The sequence below is a fragment of the Melanerpes formicivorus genome, unplaced genomic scaffold (assembly GCF_026170545.1).
Source record: "Melanerpes formicivorus ecotype bairdi unplaced genomic scaffold, bMelFor1.0.p_v2 SCAF_66, whole genome shotgun sequence".
Taxonomy (NCBI): domain Eukaryota; kingdom Metazoa; phylum Chordata; class Aves; order Piciformes; family Picidae; genus Melanerpes; species Melanerpes formicivorus.
Genome location: NW_027142418.1, coordinates 1941994 through 1962186, shown reverse-complemented (window position 1 = coordinate 1962186; position 20193 = coordinate 1941994). Strand labels below are relative to the sequence as shown.

The following is a 20193-nucleotide window of genomic DNA, read 5'->3' as shown; positions in this document are numbered from 1 at the left end:
ACTGAACCCGACACTGAGTCAGACAATCACAGAATTGTTTGATTTGGAAAAGGATCTTGGAAATCATCTACTTCCAATCCCCACTGCTATGGCCAGAGACACTTTCCACCAGACCAGGTTGCTCAAGGCCTCATCCAGCCTTGAGCAACCTCCAGGGAGGAAGCATTCACAACCTCCCTGGGCAACCTGTTCCAATGTCTCCCCACCCTCACTGGAAAGAAGCTCAGCTGCTTGTGCTTTTCCATGGAGAAAATGAAACCTACTGGAAACAGCCCTCCCAGGAAAACAGATTAGCCTGATAAATACAGTAACCCCCCCAGAAATGCCCTGGGGTTGGCTCCTGGGGCGTGCTCCTGGTGTGGTTTGTAGGCTGGTGGCACTCAGCATTCAGAAAGAGGAAGGTGTGCTCCATGTTTGAGAGGAGGGTTCTGCCAGGCTCAGAGGGGCTGTGTGCTCCATCATGCTCTGTAGAGGAACAAGCAGAGGCAAACTTAGAAGATAAGCATATTCATGGAGTCAGTAATGTATTCAATCTCTGTGTGTAAGACACTGATTGTAAAAACAGATCCAGCTTGTTCAGATCTGCTCAGTTAGAAAATTAAGTGACACCATGCCTAGCCTTTTTAAACACAAAAGCTACCAGAAGAGCATTCTTGTGGCTGGCTGACAGCCTGCCTCAGACGTCCCTTTCCGTAAGCTGAGCAGCACATAGAATCCCAGCATGGTGGGGTTGGAGGGGACCTCTGCACATCATCCCATCCAACCTCCTGCTAAAGCAGGGCACCCACAGCAGCTTGTCCAGGAGCACAATGGGCAGGGAGAGTTGGATCTCTCCAGAGGAGACCCCACAAGCTCTCTGGGCAGCCTGCTCCAAGCTCCAGCTCCCTCACAACAAAGAATTGTTTTCCTCCTGTTCAGGTGGAACATCCTGGGTTCCAGTTTGTGCCTGTTGCCCCTTGTCCTGTCACCAGACACCACTGAGAAGAGTCTGGCCCCAGCTTCTTGCCCCCCCACCCTTTAGCTCTTGCTGAGCATTGCTCAGCTCCCCTCTGGGGCTGCTCTTCTCCAGGCTCAACAGCCCCAAGGCTCTCAGTCTTTGCTCCTCACAGAGATGCTCCAGGCATCTAAGCAGCTTTGCAGCCTCTGCTGGACTCTCTCCAGTAGTTCCCTGTCTCTCTTGAACTGGGGAGCCCAGCACTGGACCCTGTACTCCAGATGTGTCCTCAGTAGGGCAGAGTAGAGGGGGAAGAGAACCTCCCTCAACCCAAAAAGCAGGACCTGTCTCAAAACCCAAAGCATCCGCAGGCACATGGTCAGCACATGGGAAGCCTGGCACTCAGTGCCTCTGCCACCACAAACTGCCCAGTGAAAGCCAGGAGCCATCTCTGCCCTCCCTTTCTAGAGAGCAATGAGGTCTCCCCTGAGCCTCCTCTTCTCCAGGCTAAACAACCCCAGCTCCCTCAGCTGCTCCAAACCCCAACTACCTAACATGGACTGTGTTTGTAATCAGCCATGACACAGACAGCCACAATCCTTTCCCAAGGCCTCTGCACAACAAGGTGTAATTTTTCTTTGCCTGTTCCATTCCCTGGTACCTCATCCCAAAACAAGATGCACAGAGAGAGTTTGCAGAAACCAACAAAAGGCAAAGGAAATGCTTTTATGAAAGGCTCCTTGGAGTTCAAGACTGGGTTTAAGTTAGGTGCTTCAAATGGATTAGCTCTGGACCAAACTCTGCAGGTGTCTTCCAGCTTGAGCTGCATGCCCTGGAGGAGCCAGTTGCACTTTTCTTTCACACATCAGCAGGCAGTTAATGCAAACAGCACTGATTGGTGCATTCAGATCTCATACAACTACAGCTGAACCTTCTACTGCCTTCTGTACATGCCTGGAACCGTGGGCTGCAATGCTGTCATCCTTAGCTTGTAGTCATCACAGAGTCATGGAATCACTTCAGCTGGAAAAGACCTTTAAGCTCATCCAGTCCAACCATTCTCTAACTCTACCAAGGCCAAACCATGGCCCTCAGCACCACAGCTCTGCCTCTCTGAAACACCTCCAGGGGTGGGGATTCAAACACCTCCCTGGCCAGCCTGGGCCAGGCTTTGAGAACCCTTTGGGGGAAGAAGTTTCTTCTAATGTCCAACCTAAACCTCCCCTGGTGCAACTTGAAGCCATTTTCTGTCATCCTGTCACTTGTTAGTAGTGAGCAGAGACCAACATGCACTTGCATTTTCACCTCCAGGTCTTTTCCTGCTGGGCAGTTTCCAGCCACTCTGCCCCAAGCCTGGAGCATTCCTGGGGTTGTTGTGACCCAAGTACAGTACTCACTAATTGGCCTTGTTGAATCTCATCTCACTGGCCTTAGCCTATTGACCTGTTGAGGACCCTCTGTAGAGCTTCCTACCCAACACTCCCTCAAGCTTAGTCTGGTCTTCTGCAACTTACTGAGGGTGCCCCGGCTCTTCTAAAGCTCAATTCCTCTCCCCACAGCTCATAATCTGCTCAGGGGAAAGTCTCAGGGTCATTGCTCAGGTGCCACAAGAGCTGTACAGGCACCATGTGGTGAGGCAAGCAGCCATCTGGAGTGAAGTGCAGACAACTCCAGCATTGACCTCGTACCTGGTCAAGTATCCTTCCTCTGCCAAAGAGGGGTTGGGGTACAGAGAAGGAGTCTCTCACTGATCTAAGAAAAAGCTGTGTGGCATTCTGATCGTGGCTTACAAGAGATTGTTGGCACAAGGCTTGTGGTAGGAAAAGGCACAAGGGAGCTTGGGGCTTCTAAGCAGAAATCAGATGCTGGTAAGAGAAGTAAGATGCCAGGTTTTAAAGGTGGGTTATGTGTCACCAGGAGAAGGAACAAGCCAGCAATTCCAGTTTCTAAAGGACTTCAGGCCCAAGGTTGTTCCTTTCTTTTTCACTGAACACCTTAGAGGCAGGGATCATCTCACAGGCAGCATCTGGCCTGCTGGAGCAGTGGCCCAGCCCAGCAGTGTGGCTTCTATTGCCTTCTTTTTCCAAGGGATCTCAAAATCATGCAGCAAACAGGCTGCAAAGAATGTTCAGTATTCTGGTGTCACTCAGCTGCTGCCCCACCATCAGCCCACTGGAGATGAACACTGGTAAGTGCCCAGCTATGAAATCAGGAGCATGTATGTTGTGTGTCAGGACCCATGAAAGAGAGTGGTGTGACACAGTAGCACCTATGTGACACCTCTCATAGCAGAATAGGCCTTCACAGCAGAATGTTCCCTGCTGAGAGAGAGGGGGACTCAGAGGTGGGCAGAGCAGGAGAGATGCAGGAGTGATGAAGAGAACTTTTTAAGAGCAAGGCAGAGGGTAAAGCTTGAACACAAACCACTGCATGACTTCTGCTTCCTTGGTTTTCATGTGACACTGACCTCATTAATCTGGCATGGAAAATAGCTCCCAGAGGCTTCTCCCTGGTCTTACCTTACTTTGGAGAAAGGACTTCAGCTATTTGCTCACTGGTGGCACTGTCACCACACCAAAGCACCCTGCAGACTGACATCTGAAGCTCAGCTTCCCTGCAGTACAATGAGCTGTGGTGACAGAACATCTAGGAGGAAGCACAGGAGCCAGACTTTCCAGACTGGACAGACCAATGTGGCTCAGTTCCAGTGCACACCCAACAGTCTAACATCTACAAGTCCACAAGCAACAGAGATCCTCCTTGAAGCCCATCAGGGTTTGGGCTGCTGTCAGATCAAATTCCCCTGCACTCACAACTGCTGCTCTGCAGACACCAAGAATGGAGACAGTCTAAGGGTTCCTCCAGTGTGAAGGGACATTTCTATCACTAGTGACCAATGAGTCACAGACTCTGCTTACTGAGGCAGCAATGTTCCCTTTCCTCTTTAAGTCTTCCTTGGCACTTTCCCAGGCAAGAATTAACCATACACTGCACCAGAGGTGACCTGCTGGAAGGCAGTTCTATGGAGAAGGACGTGGGAATGCTGGGGGACAAGAAGTTCCCCATGGGACAGCAATGTGTCTTGTGGCCAAGAGGGTCAATTGTCTCCTGGAGTCCATGAAGAAGAGTGTGGCCAGTAGGTCATAGGAGGTTCTCCAGCCCTTCTGTTCTGCCCTGGTGAGACCACCTCTGGAGTACAGGCTCCAATGCTGGGCTCTCCCAAGAGAGACAGGGAACTACTGGAGAGTCCAGCATAGGCTACAAAGATGCTGAGGGGTCTGGAGCAGCTCTGTGAGGAGGAAAGGCTGAGAGCCCTGGGGCTTTTGAGCCTGGAGAAGAGCAGCCCCAGAGGGGAGCTGAGCAATGCTCAGCAAGAGCTAAAGGGTGAGGGGCAAGAGGCTGGGGCCAGACTCTTACCAGTGGTGTTTGGTGACAGGACAAGGGGCAATAGGCACAAACTGGAGGTTTGTGGACTGGCTCCTGGAACCCAGGAGGTTCCATCTGAACAGAAGAAAATTCTCTGGTGTGAGAGTGCTGGAGCCCTGGAGCAGGCTGCCCAGAGAGGCTGTGGAGTCTCTGGAGAGCTTCCAACCCCCCTGGCCATCATGATCCTGGGCATGCTGCTGTGGGTGCCCTGCTTTAGCAGGGGGGTTTGGACTGGATGATCTCCAGAGCTCCCTTCCATCCTCCACCATGCTGGGATTCTGTGATTCTACCCAAGTGTGAGGAAGGGGAATAAACCCATGTGAAGTGCTTGCAAATGCAGCTCCTGGTGCAATCTGTGGAGGAGCTCCAAGCCACTCCATAAGCCCTTGGATACCAGCAGCACCCTGGGGAATCCTGGAGCAGAGGGTCAGCACAAGAAAAGCATCTGTGCTTCTGCTAAAGGTCAGTGAGGTCATGGCATCTACTGATGTCTGTGGCAGTAGATGAGTGCTTATCAGTGAAGTTGGGAAGAGATAGGAGCTCACACATCCAGATTTCCTTTCTGATATGTGGCCAGACAATCCTGAGCTCTAATTGGGTGAAATTTCCTGGCAAGGGGTGGACTATAAATTTGCCCTGAGCTTCTTAAGCTTCCTGCTTAGGGTGATCACAGGGATTTTCAAGACCAGTTATTAGAGCAAACAGGCACAAAAGCAAGTTGTTTACAATTCAGTTTGTGATAATTCATGTTGAGAATGGGGCTTAAGAGGCGCTCTGGGATAGTTTTGTGGCTCTTTTTCTACTCAGATCAATCTTTCAGAGTGAAACCAAAGGAGACCATTTCAATCCAGACAGAATTTTGCTGTGAGAGTGGCAAGCAATTTTTGGAAGGGGACTAAATGGAATTTATACCTGCAGTTTAGCAATCAATATAATGGAATTTTCAGTGCAGCTGTAATTGCTCCTCTGTTAATTAAACAAGTTCTGTTAGAAATGGTGCAGAAAATAATCTCTGGGTACTTAGGCTGAGAGCAAAGCCCAATCAGAGCTGGAATGAAGGACACCTTTCATTAAAACCTCCTCTTTTGCAGTTGTAGGCTAACCTGTGTCTGAAGGAGTGTAATGGATGGCACAAGGGGAAATAGCTGGTGTCAAAAGCAGGTAAGTGCCAGAAGAAAATGCTTCACAACTGAATAAGGATGAACAGCAAAGGGGACAAAGATCCTTTCACATGGTGGTGTCCCTCAGGGCTCCATACCAGGACCTGTGCTGTTTAATACTTTTATCAGTGCTATAGACAATGGGATTCAGCCATCATCAGCAACTGTGCAGATGACACCAAGCTGAGTGGTGCTGTCCATACACCAGAGGGACAGGATGGCATCCAGAGGGACCTGGACAGGCTGCAGAGGTGAACCCAGGTGAACCTCATGAGGTTCAACAAGAGCAAGGGCAGGGTTCTGCACCTGGGCTGGAACAATCCTCACTGTCAGTACAGCCTGGGGGAGGAGGGCATAGAAAACAGCCCTGAGGAAAAGGACTTGGGGGTGCTGGTGGAGGAGAAGCTGGACATGAGCAGGCAGTGTGAGCTTGCAGCACAGAAGGCCAATGGCAGCCTGGGCTGCATCCAAAGCAGCACTGCCAGAGATCCAGAGAGGTGATCCTGCCACTCTGCTCTGCTGAGACCTCACCTGGAGCACTGTGTGCAGGTCTGGAGCCCTCAATACAGGAAGGACATGGAGCTGATGGAACAAGTCCAGAGGGGGGACACAAAAATGCTCAGGGGGTTGGAGCAGCTCTGCTATGAGGACAGGCTGAGGGAACTGGGGGTGTTCAGCCTGGAGAAGAGAAGACTCCAGGGAGACCTAATAGCAGCCTTCCAGTACCTGAACTACAAGAAGGTTGGAGGGAGACTGTTTAAAGGCCTGCAGGGACAGGACCAGGGGCAATGGCTTCAAACTAGAGCAGAGCATATATAGATTGAATGTTAGGAACAAGTTCTTTACTATGAGGGTGGTGGAGCACTGGAACAGGTGAGATTATGAGAAAACATGAAAGTCAGATAATATCCTTTTCTTTTTTCAAGCACCCACAGAAAGAGAAATCAGGGCAAAGTCAGGAGAAGCAACTGTGAGAAGAGATGAAGTCCTCAGAAATGTGTATTTCCTCTGCCTCAGGCACTTTAGATTGGACACCTACCTTGATGAAAACAGATGATTTTTCTCATTAATCTTTTGTTCTCATTTCACATCTGTAATTGGCACCTTGCTTGCTAGGATGAACAGAGACTCACTTAGATGGCACAGTCATTTTTTTTTTGTTTCATTAGGAAAATAATCCTGCCTTCAAGGAGAGGTTGAATTAGTAAAAGAAGAAGAAGAAGAAATAAAAAAGAAGTAATAATGGGGTGAATGCTGACAACTCAGTCTGAAAGGATATGACACCTTGAGTACTGTGTCCAGTTCTGGGCCCCTCAGTTTAAGAAGGACATTGAGACACTTGAAGGTGTCCAGAGAAGGGCAACAAGGCTGGGGAGGGGTCTGGAGCACAGCCCTGTGAGGAGAGGCTGAGGGAGCTGGGGTTGCTTAGCTTGGAGAGGAGGAGGCTCAGGGGAGACCTTCTTGCTCTCTATAACTACCTGAAGGGATGCTGTAGCCAGGAGGGGGTTGGTCTCTTCTCCCAGGCAAGCAGCACCAGAACAAGAGGACACAGTCTCAAGCTGCACCAGGGGAAGTTTAGGCTGGAGGTGAGGAGAAAGCTCTTCACTGAGACAGTTGTTAGCCATTGGAACGTGCTGCCCAGGGAGGTGGTGGAGTCCCCATCCCTGGAGGTGTTCAAGAGCAGATAGGATGTGGCACTTGGTGCCATAGTCTAGTCATGAGGTGTTGGGTGACAGGTTGGACTTGATGATCTTTGAGGTCTCTTCCCATCTTGGTGATTCTGTGATTCTGTGACATTTCCTGTCTGTACCCTGCTCCTCCTGCCTGAATCCAATGGATAAAATGGCAGGCACTTTGGAAACAGGCCACACTGCTCTCCAAGAGAAGAACTGGTTGCATGGCTGATCCTAACTGACAGCATTTAGTGACTGCTCAATGCTCAGAAATTCAGCCATGCCTATCCTTTTGGGTTGGGGCCTCTTCCCTGCAGATATTAAAGGTGAGGCCAGACGAGGCCATGGGCAGCCTGATTGAGTTGGTGATGTCCCTGCTGACTGAGGGGAGGTCAGACTGGATGACCTCTGGAGGTCCCTTCCAGCCTGGACCATTCTATAATTCTATTATTCTATGTTTCTGTGGTTCTATACATCTCCATACCTCCTAGCCCTTAGAGGTGGTCATTCAGACCTTGTATCCCACCCACTGGTTTGAAACTGCTGCATTCAAAGGAAGATGGCCAGAGCAGCCAGGAAGCACTGATGTGACTGACTGTGAAGAATATGAGCTAGATTCTACAGTCCTGCTCTGACAGGGGGGTTGGAATCAGTGATCTCTTTGGGTCCCTTCCAACCCCTGATATCCTGTGATCCTGTGACCACAACAGAGGCTTAATCAGCATCTAGAATTGTTCTTCTGCTCATGTCTTTGGATGGTTTAGTGAGCCCTTGTGAACAAGAAGACCTAGAGGCAAACCCCCTATTTACTTGTTCTGTATGAATTGTAACAACACAGAAAGCACAGAGGTCGTGGAGGCTCCTGCTCTGAAGATTTCCTTCTAACCCCCTCCATACTGTGACAGACAGTGAGATGGATTAGGAACTGGTCCAAAGACTGATGGTCACTGGTGGCAAGTCCAGCTGGAGAGCTGTAACCAGTGGAGTCCCCCATGGATCAGTGCTGGGTCTGGTACTGTTCAACATCTTCATCAATGACATTGATGAATCTGCTCAGCAAGTTTGCTGAAGATACCAAACTGGGAGGCTTGGCTGAGACACCTGAAGGCTGTGAGGCCATTCAGAGACTTGGACAGACTGAGAGCTGGGCATGGAGGAAGCTAATGAGGTTCAAGAAGGAGAAGTGCAGAGTCTTGCACCTGGGAAGGAAGAATAAACTGCAGCAGGAGAGGTTGGGAGGTGATCTGCTGGAGAGCAGCACTGTGGAGAGGGACCTGGGAGTGCTGGTGGAGAACAAGTTCTGCATGGGACAGCAATGTGCCCTGGGGGCCAAGAAGGCCGATGTGATCCTGGGGTGCATTCAGAGGAGTGTGTTCAGCAGATCCAGGGAGGTTCTCCTCCCCCTCTACTCTCCCCTGGTGAGACCTCACCTGGAATATTGCATCCAGTTCTGGGCTCCCCAGTTCAAGGGAGTCAGGGATCTGCTGGAGAGAGTCCAAGGGAAAGACTACAATGATGCTGAAGGGACTGCAGCACTGCCTGGGGAGGAGAGGTTGAGAGCCCTGGAGCTGATTAGACTGGAGAGGAGAAGGCTGAGAGGGGATTTAACAAATGTTTATAAATATCTAAGGGCTGGGGGTCCAGAGGGAGGGGCCAGGCTCTTTTCAGTTGTGATAGGACAAGGGGTAATGGATATAAACTCCAGCACAGGAGGTTCCACTTCAACATCAGGAAGAACTTCTTCACTGTGAGGGTCCCAGAGCACTGGAACAGGCTGCCAGAGAGGTTGTGGAGTCTCCTTCTCTAGAGACTTTCCAGCCCTGTCTGGATGTGTTCCTGTGTGACCTGTGCTGGATTCTATGGTCCTGCTCTGGCATGGAGACTGGACTTGAAGTTCTCCAGAGGTCCCTTCCAACCCCTAATGTCCTCTGATCCTGTGATTCAGATGTATTGGTGCTAATGAATGAGAAGCCTTTGTTTGCTCTCACTCACTGTATTTTCACTCCTATTGCATTGCAGTTGCTCAGACTTTCATAGCTTTTACTTTTTGCCAAGGAGAAACTCCAGTCATGTATGGTTACCCGAGACAGTGTGTGTCTCTGTGTGAAGAGAAGGAGAAATAACCTTTCATTTGTAAACAAGGAGTAAAAATCATAGCCCAGCTTCACCACTGCCTGCAGCTGAGGGAAATTTAAGTTCTCTTCATTTTATTTGCTGCAATGCTTAAAAATAGATTTGCAGATTCAGGGTGGAAACTCTTCTGTCCTTTGCCAAAGAAGAAAATACATCACAACACGGACAAATCAATTTCAATTGCTTCTTGTCCAAATAAACAGTGCTAAACCTCCAGATGTCTTAGGTAAAGATTCAAACCCAGGAAATGAAAAGCTGGACAAGAAAATGCTAGGGTCAGGCAGGATCAACCTTTCCTTATCTCTTCTCTTTCACAGGGCTGAGAAGCAGAGAGGAGGGGATGAGATGTGCTGATGCTGGCCCGTGGCAGGAACACCAGTCTGTTATTCACCATTTCAGCCCTGAAGCCTTGGGAAGTCCTTTATCACTTCATCTTCCAAGCAGCATTTGTAACTCACCAGCCTCTCCCCATGGGCTGAGCATTTTCCTGCAGCTGCAGGGAGGAGCCCCAGAGCGATGTGGTTAAGCTCTGTTGAACTCTGTGGAGGGTTAGAGATAAGCAAGTTCTTTCTGTCACAGCTAACATGAAAAAAGAGATTTGCTGCTTCATAATTGCCAAATAGTGAGGGGGGAGAAAGCTTTTTTTTTAATTATTTCTCTTTTTTTTTGGTCTGCTCTCACAGTCAGAACCTAGGCTTGCATAAGCAAGGGCCACAGGGCACCATGGCTGCTTGGAGAGCTCTGGTCTCAAGGGCAGGTTGTCCTCAGGGAGCTCTGGGTTTGGCTGCACCTTTTCTGTCACTGTTAAAAACTCACCAGGAGAATGCTTCTGTGAATGTGGTGCATCCCCACAGGCTCCTAGCAACTGGTCCTGCCAACAGGGCTCTGTAGGTGCTGGTGAGTTTGATCTGTCAGAGCAAAGGCTTGACTGGGACCAGTGCAGCACTGATCCTGCTCTTCTTAGAGATGGGAGAAGGATGCAGTAGTCTCTGGCAGCTTTCCCAGCTGCTTCTGCCCAGCTGAAGTGTTTAAGAAAAGAGATGTGCTTCCTCTTGAAAGGGATGGGGTTTTTTTGTCTCCCTGTGTCTGCACCATCTCGGGAGGAGGCTCTATCACAGGCTGAAAATCTATCAATGGAGTGAGAAATGTTCACTGGGCACTTCTGCTGGGGAACACAGACCAGGAGAGGGAAGAGTTTTTCTGAGGAACTTCCAGAGCTCATCCTGTCAATGAGGTATCTGAGGGCCAAAGTAACCCTAAAGAGAAACTGGGATTCTGCCTGCAAGCAAAAGTGCAAAGGGAATGTGCTGCTTCTGCAAAGAAGAGCTGGAGCTGCCAGTTGTGAAGCACAAAGCCCAGAGAACTCACCACCTTTCCTCAGGAGTCTGTGCACATTGCTTTGTCAAAATACAGCTGAGTCATAAATCCCAAGGACAACAGTTATCCCAGTCAGCTGTTAGGCCTCCAACAAAATGGATGGGTTGGAAGGAGCCTTTGAAGCTCACCCAGCCCAACCCCCTACCCATCTAGACATTCCCAACTAGATCAGGTTGCTCAGAGCCCCAAACAACCTGACCTGGAATGGTTCCAGGGATGGAGTATCTCCCACCTCTCTGGGCAACCTGGGACAGGGTCTCACCAGCCTCAGTGTCAAACATTTCTTCCTTCTCTCCAGTCTGAATCTCCCTCTTTTAGTTCAAACCGTCACCCCTTGTCCTCTCACAACAGGCCCTGCTCAAAGTTCTGTCCCCAGCTTCCCAGCTGGCCCCTTGAAGCACTGAAAGGCCACTAGAAGGTCTCCCTGGAGCCTCCTCTCTTCCAGGCTGAACAACCCTAACTCTCTCAGCCTGGCCTGGTAGGAGAGGCTGTGTGACAACTAAGTGAATTCCTATCTTTGGAAATGCTGCTGCTTTCTTAATAGAGAAGGTGCTGTGTAAATTATGGGATAAATCTGATCCATTTCCCACATGGCAAAGCTAATCCTGATCTCACTATAAGCTTTTTACTGCACTGAGCTTTACATTCCACAGCTCCATGTAATCAAGAACTATCCTCTGGATCTTTAATTAACTCATGTGAGTAGCTCTTTCCTGAAGCACAGAAGTGGCACTAATCAAATACTTTGGGGTGAGTGATCTTGAAACCTGTCTTTGAGGGATACTATGACAGAAGTGTTAACTGTGAGCTTTGGGTTGCCTGCCAGTGACCCAGGCAGTCTCTTAGTGCATTTAGTTGCTGAATGACTACAGGGAGAGGATGCATTATTAATGCCTGGGCCTACCCTTCACCTGAAAAAGACCTTTTTTTCCCAAAAAGCAACACAAAGAAGTCTCTCGAGTTGTGTTTGTGTTCCTCAGATCAGTTAAGGAACATCCTTCTTCCATTACTTTAATGTATGTGGAGGGAGGCTCAGCCTTTCTCTTTCACAGTGCAAAAGATTCCCTCCCTGGCTAAGGTTCTTCAAAAGCTGGGTGTCAAAAGCTCCTCATTGTGTCATTTCTGGGCTTGCTGCTAGCTGTAAATTGACATTTAAAATAGATGGCCAGGAGTCTCTGATGTAGAATGAAATCAATTCAGGCCTTGGGAGCCAAAAGGGCTTTCATAAAGGCATAGCCACAACTGTGAGGAGGTTTCAGCATGCTCCTCTTTGGCTTCTGTTATTGTCTGTTAGGGTTTTTTTCCCTTTATCTCCCCAGAATCCCTGTCACCACCTGTGCCATATATGCCAGCAGGGCAACTGTGGAGCCTTTACCCACTGTCAGCATCCTTCTTGAAACCAGGTGCCACCCAAAGCACAAGCACAGCTTATGTGTCATGCAGGCCTTTGTTCAATGGGATCATCTCAGAGTAAGCCTGACCAAAGGGATTGCTCCCTGCAAGAGCCAAGCTCAGAACCTGGAGCAGGCAAAGCCCTTGTCCTGCTTGCTGCAAGCTACAGCTGTAACCTGACAAGGGATTGCTTGCTTTTGGTTGGTTGGGTTTTACTTCCTCTTTCCTCTCCTCCTCCTCTCTTTCTCCTCCTTCTCTCCCTCTCCTTCTCCTCCTTCTCCTCCTCCTTCTCCTCCTCCTTCTCCTTCTCCTTCTCCTTCTCCTTCTCCTTCTCCTTCTCCTTCTCCTTCTCCTTCTCCTTCTCCTTCTCCTTCTCCTTCTCCTTCTCCTTCTCCTTCTCCTTCTCCTTCTCCTTCTCCTTCTCCTTCTCCTTCTCCTTCTCCTTCTCCTTCTCCTTCTCCTCCTCCTTCTCTTCTCTCCCTCTCCTTCTCCCCCTCCTTCTCCTTCTTTTCTCCTCCTTCTCCTTCTCCTTCTCCTCCTCCTTCTCCTTCTCCTTCTCCTTCTCCTTCTCCTCCTCCTTCTCCTTCTCCTTCTCCTTCTCCTTCTCCTTCTCCTTCTCCTTCTCCTTCTCCTTCTCCTTCTCCTTCTCCTTCTCCTTCTCCTTCTCCTTCTCCTTCTCCTTCTCCTTCTCCTTCTCCTTCTCCTTCTCCTCCTCCTCCTCCTCCTCCTTGTCCTCCTCCTTCTCTTCTCTCCCTCTCCTTCTCCCCCTCCTTCTCCTTCTTTTCTCCTCCTTCTCCTTCTCCTTCTCCTCCTCCTTCTCCTTGTCCTTCTCCTTCTCCTTCTCCTTCTCCTCCTCCTTCTCTTCTCTCCCTCTCCTTCTCCCCCTCCTTCTCCTTCTTTTCTCCTCCTTCTCCTTCTCCTTCTCCTCCTCCTTCTCCTTCTCCTTCTCCTTCTCCTTCTCCTTCTCCTTCTCCTTCTCCTTCTCCTTCTCCTTCTCCTCCTCCTTCTCCTTCTCCTCCTCCTTCTCCTTCTCCTCCTCCTTCTCCTTCTCCTTCTCCTTCTCCTTCTCCTTCTCCTTCTCCTTCTCCTTCTCCTTCTCCTTCTCCTTCTCCTTCTCCTTCTCCTTCTCCTTCTCCTTCTCCTTCTCCTTCTCCTTCTCCTTCTCCTTCTCCTTCTCCTTCTCCTCCTCCTCCTCCTCCTCCTTGTCCTCCTCCTTCTCTTCTCTCCCTCTCCTTCTCCCCCTCCTTCTCCTTCTTTTCTCCTCCTTCTCCTTCTCCTTCTCCTTCTCCTTCTCCTTCTCCTTCTCCTTCTCCTTCTCCTTCTCCTTCTCCTTCTCCTTCTTCTCCTTCTCCTTCTTTCTCCTTCTCCTTCTCCTTCTCCTTCTCCTTCTCCTTCTCCTTCTCCTTCTCCTTCTCCTTCTCCTTCTCCTTCTCCTTCTCCTCCTCCTTCTCCTCCTCCTCCTCCTTCTCCTCCTCCTTCTCCTTCTCCTTCTCCTTCTCCTTCTCCTTCTCCTTCTCCTTCTCCTTCTCCTTCTCCTTCTCCTTCTCCTTCTCCTTCTCCTTCTCCTTCTCCTTCTCCTTCTCCTTCTCCTTCTCCTTCTCCTTCTCCTTCTCCTTCTCCTTCTCCTTCTCCTTCTCCTTCTCCTCCTCCTTCTCCTTCTCCTTCTCCTTCTCCTTCTCCTCCTCCTTCTCTTCTCTCCCTCTCCTTCTCCCCCTCCTTCTCCTTCTTTTCTCCTCCTTCTCCTTCTCCTTCTCCTTCTCCTTCTCCTTCTCCTTCTCCTTCTCCTTCTCCTTCTCCTTCTCCTCCTCCTTCTCCTTCTCCTCCTCCTTCTCCTTCTCCTTCTCCTTCTCCTTCTCCTTCTCCTTCTCCTTCTCCTTCTCCTTCTCCTTCTCCTTCTCCTTCTCCTTCTCCTTCTCCTTCTCCTTCTCCTTCTCCTTCTCCTTCTCCTTCTCCTTCTCCTTCTCCTTCTCCTTCTCCTTCTCCTTCTCCTTCTTCTCCTTCTCCTTTCTCCTTCTCCTTCTTTCTCCTTCTCCTTCTCCTCCTCCTTCCTATTCCCTTTCCCCTTCTCCTTTCCATTTCTCATTCTCCTTTTCATTTTCCACCAGGTGCCTTTGCCATTATTCATCAGCCAGATTCCCCAGCCCCAGCATCACGCTGTGAACTCAAGGTCAGCAAAGCCATCATTCAGACACCACTCTTCATCTTACTCTGCTTCAGAGCAAAATTAGGAGGAATTCTTGACAAGGTCTGCACGTCCACATCCCTCCTGCTACAAAGAAGGCAGTAAATATTCCGCTGGATGACACATTGCATATCAGCTCTTGCAGGATCCAACTGGCAGAGCGAGCAGCCCCTTGTTATGCAAAAGCCTTGTTTGTAAACAGCGTTCTGCCTTTAAATTGATTTGAATGCTTTTGCCTTGGAGAGCCTGCACACTTATTTTCCCAGCATAAACCCACTGCAAGTGCCATCTGGTGGCAACAGCAAATTAAATCTGCACGACATGCTCTCTGGAATCACGAAGGGGCACAGTTCCAGCAGGACGCCGAGGGATTTAACCAGGAAATGCTCAAGAGCCTGCCTTGTAAAACCTGGCTCACTCCAGGCTGGGGGAAAAACACAGAATCACAGCACCATAGAGCCAGAGAACCATAGAGCCCCAGAATCAAAGCAAAGTTCGGGTTGGAAAAGACCTCCAAGATCAAGCCCAACATTAACCCAACCCCACCACAGCCACTTAACCCTGTCCCCAAGTGCCATGGCCACAGGTTTCTTGAACACCTCCAGGGATGGGGACTTCACCACCTCCATGGGCAGCCTGCTCCAATCCCTGACCACTCTTGCAGCACAGAAGTTGTTCCTAATCTCCAACCTAAACCTCCCCTGGCACAATTTCAGACCTTGTCTCTTGTACTATATCATGATAACAGAGAGAAGAGAACAGCCCCATAGAAGTGATTTGACTGGAAGAGCTCTTTAAGATCATTGAGTGCAATCATTCCCTAACTCTACCAAGGCTGGAGCCAAACCATGGCCCTCAGCACCACAGCTCTGCCTCTTTGAAACATCTCCAGGGATGAGGATTCAAACACCTCCCTGGGCAGCCTGTGCCAGGCTTTGAGAACCCTTCTGGGGAAGAAGTTTCTTCTAATGTTCCAACCTAAACCTCCCCTGGTGCAACTTGAGGCCATTTCCTCTTGTTCAGTCAGGGAGAAGAGACCAACCCCCACCTGGTTCCAGTCTCCCTTTTAGGGAGGAGTGAGAAGGTCTCCCCTCAGCCATTTTTAATTCAGAAAGGAGAAAATTGTTTCAAAGACAGGGCAACTCAGAGGGAAAATATAACTTAGTCCCTGACTGATTGCCATACTGAGATCAGTATCATCTTAGTACAGATACTAGAGAGCAGTACTGCTCAACTGCATCCAAAAGAAAACAAACAAACCAACAAACCACAAAGAGATGAACCTTTTGTTCTTTCCTGCCCATCTACCTAAGCTGCCTCTATTCAGGATGTTGGTTTTTTTTATAATGGGAACAAACTGGAGCATAAAAAGTTCCATCTAAACATGAGGAGAAAATTCTTTGGTGTGAGGGTGCTGGAGTCCTGGAGCAGGCTGCCCAGAGAGGTTGTGGAGTCTTCTCCTCTGGATGTGTTCCTGTGTGACCTGCCCTAGGTGACTCTGCTTTGGCAGTGGAGTTGGACTGGATGATCTCCAGAGGTCCCTTCCAAACCCCACCTTTGATTCTGTGATTCAGTGCCCAGTGGCCTTCTTTTAGGGAGAAGCATTTCTGCCTTACTGAAGGGAGCAGAGAGTGCTGCAGTGCAACTGCTCAGCATTGAGCACAGCCTGCTCTGACATTCATGAGGTGTCGCTGACACCCCAAACCTTCTGGGTTTGGAGGCATGGCTCTAACAGATTTGATGCTTCAACTGACATCTGTGCCAAGGGGAAAAAATCCTCTGGGAAAACAATTTGAGATTCATCTTCTCAAGACAAATTCAGGACTCCCTCTCCAGGGGAGGCTTCTGTGGGGTGTTTTGGCCCAAGTATAGGCATGGCTGGAAATGGGGTTCTGTCCAGCCATGCATGTTTTGGCCAGCATCACTCATACAGACCTGAAAACACAGGTTCTGTGTTCTTTTCTTAGGATGCAAGGACAGGCTCAGCCCTGGGAAGACATCTGCTGTGTGGCAGTGCTACATCTGTTACGAAACCCTTCCGAGAAGAGAGGATGGAATAATGAGGGGGATTTGCTTTCCAGCCTTGTCTCAGGATGGCAGCCCCTGAAGCAGAGCTGCTGACTAAGAAGCAGTGCTTGGTGTTGGGTTACAGCTCTCCCGAGGAGCTGCTTCAATGCCTCTGAAACGCTCCACTGATATGTAAAGCCCATACAAATAATCCCAGCAAAGCATGGGACTCCAGGCCACTCATTTATGCCCCTGGTTTTGAACTGCTCTAGATGGAACTGTTTCACTCATAAGAATCAGCCTGCAGCAGATTTCATCAAGCAGATTCTTTTGTCAGGACAAGTGGCTGCTGATCATAGAATCCAGAATCCCAGCATGGGGAGGGGGCTGGAAGGGACCTCTGAGGATCACTCAGTCCAACCCCCCTGCTAAAGCAGGGCACCCACAGCAGCTTGCCCAGGATCACAATGCCCAGGGGGTTTGGAATCTCTCTAGAGAAGGAGACTCCACAACTTCTCTCTGGGCAGCCTGCTCCAGGGCTCCAGCACCTTTACACCAAACAAATTTCTCCTCCCTGGGTTCCAGTTTGTGTCCTGTCCTTGGACACCACTGAGAAGACTCTGGCCTCATCCTCTTGCCTCCCACCCTTTAGCTCTTGCTGAGCATTGATCAGTTCCCCTCTGGGGCTGCTCTTCTCCATGCTCAACAGCCCCAGGGCTCTCAGCCTTTCCTTGTCAGGAGATGCTCCAGGAGCTGGGCACACCTAGCTGTGTGTCTCTGCCATGTTTCTGTCCCTGCACTGAATGTGTGTGCAAGCCAAGTTGTTGGTCTTTGTGTTTGCAGTGCTCACTCAAGATGTGCAACATTTCCTGCTGTTGAGCCAGAACAGGAACAATCAACCCCCCCACAGGTCTGTGGATGCCCCTGGGCCTCTCTGGGTGCTGAGTGCTTCAGACAGCATGCAGCTAGTGTACAGGGGCTTTTAGCTCTGTGGCTGACCCCACTCCTCTGGTGACTTTCTGCAGTGTGACACCAAGCTGTCTGCAAATGTGGCTCAGTGCACTCATGTCTGACCCAAGGACATCAAAGGAGATGAGAGAAAAATGGCCTCTAGCATTTGGTGCAAAAGTAGGAGTGCAGCCTCTTTCTTCCTTCCCCTCTACTCCACTCTGGTGAGACCTCACCTGGAGCACTGTGTCCAGTTCTGGAGCCTCTATTACATGAAGGATCTGGAGATGCTGGAAGGTGTCCAAGAAGGGCCACGAGGATGAGCAGAGGGCTGGAGCTGCTCTGCTATGAAGACAGATTGAGAGAGCTGAGACTATTCAGTCTGGAGAAGAGAAGGCTCCCAGGAGACCTTCTTGTGGCTTTCCAGTATTTGAAGGAGGCTACAAGAAAGCTGGGAAGGGACTTTTGAGGGTGTCAGGGAGTGATAGGACTGGGGGGAATGAAGCAAAACTAGAAATGGGGAGATTCAGATTGGATGTCAGGAAGAGATTTGTTCCCCATGAGGGTGGTGAGAGACTGGAACAGGTTGCCCAAGGATGTGGTGGAAGCCAGGCTGGATGTGGCTGTGAGCAACCTGCTGTAGTGTGAGGTGTCCCTGCCCATGGCAGAGGGACTGGAACTGGATGATCCTTGAGGTCCCTTCCAACCCTGACAAATCTATGATTCTGTGATTCCTGGTGTGCTTTTAAGGCTTCAATAGAGCCAAGAAAAGGTTGGTTGTGGACAAGTGTGAAGTAAAGGACAAAGAAAGGATCTGTGTGAAGGGCCAGACACCCATCCTAAATAAAGCTGCCTTCTGCTGCTGAAACAACAGCAAGGGATGAAGTCATCAGTAGATGCCAGCAACAATTGCCTGTTGTGCTGCTCTGTGAATCACCCTGCACTAACCTGTAATTTTCCCATGCCCAATGACCAATTTCAAAGCAGGGTAAGTGAGAGGGAGGAGAGCACTTCAGTTGAATCATTCACATACCTAAGTGTCAACAGGTACTGTCAAGCAAAAAGAGCATGAATCAGCCACATCTCAGAGCTCCTTTTGAGCTTCTTGTAGAATAGAATCACAGAATTCTTTGGAAGGGACCTTAAAGCTCATCCAGTTCCAACCCCATGCCATGGCCAGGGACACCTCCCACTAGCCCAGGTTGCTCAAGGCCACATTCAACTTGGCCTTGAAAACCTCCAGGGTGGGAGCATCCACAGCTTCCCCTCCCTGGAAGTGTTCAAGGCCAGGTTGGAAATAAGTTGTTGTATGGAATAACCCATCCAGAAAACATCCAGCAGCCTGCCCAGCTCAGCTCACCATCCCTTGGCACCACTGTCTGAGTCAAACAGGGCAAACTGCTCTCAGGCTGGCAAGCAATCTGCTCAAAGACCACCATCTCAGCACAGGGCACAATTTTGGGGACCTTCACTACTAGAAGGACACTGAGGGGGTGGGGCATGGCCAGAGGAGGGCAATGAAGCTGGAGAAGAGTCTGGAGAACAGGGCTGGGGAGGGAACTGGGTTTTTTTTTAGCTTGAAAAGGAGGCTGAGCACCAGACATGGTAAAGCTAGAGAATGGTTGGCCTTGATGATCTTAAAGGTCTTTTGCCACTGAAACAATTCTGTGATTCTGTGATCTCACTGCTGAAAATGCAGCCTGAGCCAGGGAGGGAGCAGAGAGGTGACATGTGGCACTGTAATCCATCACACTGCAGCTGCAGCACCTATGGAGCTTTACCAGCCTTGGTGCCTGCCTGTACAGCTCCAGCAACTCAAATCCCAGTGCCATCACTGCTCTAGCCACCTGTAATCACTGATGCAAGGGCTGGGGCTGAGGAGCATGGCCTGGCAGTGAGTTTGGGCCTGCTAAAGCTGGTTGTGTGCAACCACAGCTCTGAAAGTGTGACCCAGGAGCCAGTAGTAGCACACAGAGCCTGCTCAGCTTAGAACAAAATGGCTCAGGAGAGAATAGGCAAGGATTTGAAAGAGAAGCATTAAAAACCACTGTGGGCTAATTTTAATTTAGTACAAGAAATACCTGAGCTGCTTGAGTGTGTCCAAAGAAGGGCAATGAAGATGGTGAATTGAATAGAAAAAATCCTCTGCCAAAACCCTACCACTGCAGCTCTCACTGCAAGAAGCACACCAAGGGGCTGGAGTGGGTCCAGAGAACAGCAATGGAGCTTATGAAGGCTCTAGAGAACAGGGCTGGTGAGGAGCAGCTAAGGGACCTGGGGGTGTTTAGGGTGGAGAAGAGGAGGCTAAGGGGAGACCTCATTGCTGTCTACAACTCCCCGAATGGAGGTTGGAGCCTGGTGGGGCTTGGTCTCTGCTCCCTAGTAATAAGTGACAGGAGGAGAGGAAAGGGCCTCAGATTGCACCAGGGGAGGTTTAGGTTGGAGGTGAGGAGCAATTTCTTCCCCAAAAGGGTTGTCAAGCCCTGGCCCAGGCTGCCCAGGGCAGTGGTGGTTTCCCCATCCCTGGAGGGGTTTCAAAGCTGTGTAGCTGTGGTGCTGAGGGCCATGGTTTAGTAGTAGGCAGTGCTGGGTTCGTGGTTGGACTTGATGATCTTGAATGTCTTTTCCAGCCTAAATGATTCTATGATTCTAATTCTGTTGGCAGGCTGAGGAAATATCTCCAAAGTCTGCCATGGCAGCCTGTGTCCCTGTGAGATGGAGCTCAGTAGGCAGGTCTGTTGTGCTGTGAGGACAACAGCATCACAGGCTCACAGGCTCACAGGCTCACAGGATGTTTGGGATTGGAAGGGACCTCTGGAGATCTTTCAGTCCAACCCCCTGCCAGAGCAGGACCATAGAATCCAGCACAGGTCACACAGGAACACATCCAGACAGGACTGCAAAGGCTCCACAGAAGGAGACTCCACAACCTCTCTGGGCAGCCTGCTCCAGAGCTCTGGG

The 20193-nt window shown here is 50.0% G+C and overlaps 1 long non-coding RNA gene across 1 annotated transcript; it reads left to right on the top strand.

The window, feature by feature from the left end:
* The first annotated feature begins 4670 nt into the window (after positions 1-4670).
* LOC137453402 (uncharacterized) lies at positions 4671-15672 on the top strand. The gene is made up of 3 exons (XR_010990363.1): positions 4671-4822; positions 5452-5521; positions 14201-15672. It is a non-coding gene; the product is annotated as an uncharacterized lncRNA (long non-coding RNA).
* Positions 15673-20193: the final 4521 nt, after the last annotated feature.